The sequence below is a fragment of the Schistocerca piceifrons genome, chromosome 4 (genome assembly GCF_021461385.2).
Source record: "Schistocerca piceifrons isolate TAMUIC-IGC-003096 chromosome 4, iqSchPice1.1, whole genome shotgun sequence".
In the NCBI taxonomy this organism is placed as follows: domain Eukaryota; kingdom Metazoa; phylum Arthropoda; class Insecta; order Orthoptera; family Acrididae; genus Schistocerca; species Schistocerca piceifrons.
Window position 1 is genome coordinate 593,600,352 of NC_060141.1, and position 3,290 is coordinate 593,603,641.

At 40.3% G+C, this 3,290-nt stretch overlaps 1 non-coding gene across 1 annotated transcript; it reads left to right on the top strand.

Annotated features, from left to right (window-relative positions):
- Trnat-agu lies at positions 1-72 on the top strand. Its single transcript has one exon. It is a non-coding gene; the product is annotated as a tRNA-Thr (tRNA).
- Positions 73-3,290: the final 3,218 nt, after the last annotated feature.

The window sequence follows — 3,290 nt, forward strand, 5'->3', positions numbered from 1 at the left end:
GCCAGGGTGGCATAGTGGTTAGAGCATCTGCCTAGTGAGCAGAAGACCTGAGTTCGAATCTCGGCTTTGCCACGAATTTTCATTCGTCGCTTCAGTCTGCATATATACACCATAGATGTGTGTGACATGGGAAGGCCGCTGCAGCCGTATAATTTCATCTGATTAGAGTACCTACGCCCAGGTTTTAGGCAGGATCCCCGTTTCGTTCAGTGTGCTATTCCGGCAAAGTTAGACAGCCTCTGCAGTGCTGTTAGAGTTTAGGAGGAATAATAAGTGGGTTGGGGCATGAACGGGAATTTAGACTGAGGAAAGACGTGCGGCAGGGTAGTCCGTACAGTTGTGCAAAGGAACCGTGCCAGGGTGGCTTAGTAGTTAGCGCAGCTGCCCAGTCAGCAGAAGACCCGTGTTTGTATCACAGCTTTGGAGCAAATTTTCGTATGTCGTTTCAGTCTGCATATACAGGATGATTCACGAAGATAAGCAAATATTTTAATATGTTATTCTACAAGTAAAACTAAAGAAAGAAGTTCAGTTAAACATAGGTCCGTAAATGTTTCGTTACAGAGTTAGGGCTAATAAAAGATTTTGCCTGGAATGTAGCTACTTTGCTAATACGAATCCATCGAAAAACTGTACGAGGTTAAAGTAAAGCACGATTTCCATTTATTTTGTTGTTATTGAGGTGGTGAATCTAATAAAAATGTTCCAGACGTGTATCTGCAGAAGTTTTCCAGAACATCCAGAGAAGCAAAGAAGAAAATTCGTAATATTTTTAATTTATTAACTACTTGGCCCAATTTATTTTTAAATTCCAGAGAATTGCACAAGCTACGCGATTTCAAATGTATTTTCAACTTAACAGCGCTCTTTCACATTTCTCCAACGCCGTTACTACACATTTAAATGAACATATTCCCCAGAAATGGATTGGCCGTGTTGCTACACGTCGGTGACCACCCAGATCGTCCGATTTAAATGGTTCACTATGGGACTTAACATCTGAGGTAATCAGTCCCCTAGACTTAGAACTACTTAAACCTAACTAACCTAAGGACATCACACGTATCCATGCCCGAGGCAGGATTAGAACCTGCGACCGTAGCAGCAGTTACCCGATTTAACACCAACGCATTTTTGTGTATGGAGGTGGATGAAAGACATAGTTTATGAGGACATAGTCAGTACACGTGAGGCATTACTTGTTCACATTATGAATGCAGTAGATTAAATTAAGAACAACCCTGTGAAACTGAAACAAGCAAAAAATCTGTTCATACACGTGCAGTTAAATGCATTGAACTCGGTGGAGACATTTTTGAACATTTGTTGTGAATGTATTGTGAAATTGTATGTACACTTTACAACATCCTTACCACTGAGCTTTGTTCTTTTCGATTTAACATCAATCCACGTGTGCTATGGTATTATAAAAGCGGATTATCTGACACAGTCATACGGTTTCAGTCAGCGTTATTACCATCATTTTTCCAAAATTAAATTCTCTACAACTTATGTTGAAAACATTGCGTAGTTGTCTGGAATTTCAAAAACAAATTGGTCCAAGTAGTTAATAAATTAAAAATTTTACGAAATTACTTCTCTGCTTCTCTGGATATTCTGGAAAACTACTGCAGATATACGTCTGGGGCATGTTTTATTAGATTCACCAGATCCACAACAACAAAATAAATGGAAATCGTGCTTTACTTTAATCACGTTCAGTTTTGCGATGGCTTCATATTAACGAAGTTGCTAACTTTCAGGCAAAATATTTTATAAGCCGTAGCTCCGTAACTAAAAATTTGCGGACCTATGTTTATCTGAACTTTTTTTTTTAGTTTTACTTGAGAATAACATATTAAAATATTTGGATATCTTCGTGAATCACCCTGTGTATATCACAGATGTAAAGATCTCTGGAAGCACACAGTTTCATTCGCTTGACTGCTGGACCACTGACAGTACCGCACTATGAATTCAACCAAATGATACGCCAGTATTGACTGGCCGATGGGACTTATTGATTAGGAATTAATCCTAAAATTGTTTAACACATGTAAATTTATACGCAGCTACCGTACCAATACATCACGAAAAACAAACAGTTTATCAGGGCTGTCATATGGTTTCTTGTCTCTAAGATGAAACTTTATCATGTTAGCCCTTCGCTACATTTTCAAGGGTGAATGTCACTTTTTTTTATGGATGATTTGTCAAGTACAGGACTGGACAAAAATATGTAAACACAGTGACAAATGCATGCTTGAACATAGACAGTAACCAAGCCTGCGGTTTGCACTGTTTTATTTGGCCACGAACAGCACCTTTAAAATGTCCTCAGTCCGTTCCAAGTGTCAGTTCCGGTCGGAACAGTGCTCTGTGTAGTCGTGAGTGCATTACATTGGAGCTAAGTGAATTTGTAAGTAAACAAATTGTTGGAGCTTGTATAGTGAGAGCTTCCGTAACCGAGGTAGTCGAAGTATTTGTTATTTCAAGGAGCACCGTAGCAGAGTTTATAGTGTATACAGGGAAAGCGGAAACCCACCATTTGGCAAGGCATAACGCTGACGAAAGTATGTGTTGAATGATCGTAACGGACGGTCACTGAAGAGGACTGTGACAGAAAGTAAGCTGCAAAAGTACCTGCAGAACTGAATGTCTCACTCCCGAACCCTGAGAGAACGAAAACAATGTGAACGGAGCTGCATAAGAAGGGAACTCCAGGGTCAGATGGAATTCCAAAACCACTCATCAGTGATAAAAATCTCCGTAAAAGGAAAACATGATGCCGAAGCCGTAATACCTGGACTGTCTAACATTGGAAGGAAGTTACGTGGTCAGTGAGTCTTGCTTCACACGGTTTTCACATTCTGATCGAGTTTACCACCCAAGAGTAAAACATGGTATGAGTTCGGTCATAATTTGGGCTGCCATATCGTTGTATTCCGTGGTCCCCATGGTTACTCTGCAATGTTGTGATCCTGCCACGGATTATCTGACGATTTTGGCTGATCAGGTCCTTCCCGTGGTACAATGTTTGTCACCAACTGTGTCGCTGCGTTTCAAGATGACAGGGCTGCTGTTCACACAGCTCGTATCATCAAGGACTAATTTTGCGAGGACGAGGATGAAATGTCGAATACCTCCGGGCAACACTGAGACAAGATCTTCATCATCGTTACCTGAACTTTGTAGTTTTTACAGTGAATCGTGGTAAACATTAACAGTTCCGCTGAGAGACATCAGGCAAGTAGGAATATATAATTTTGTCTTCTAGGTTTTGTTTTTAT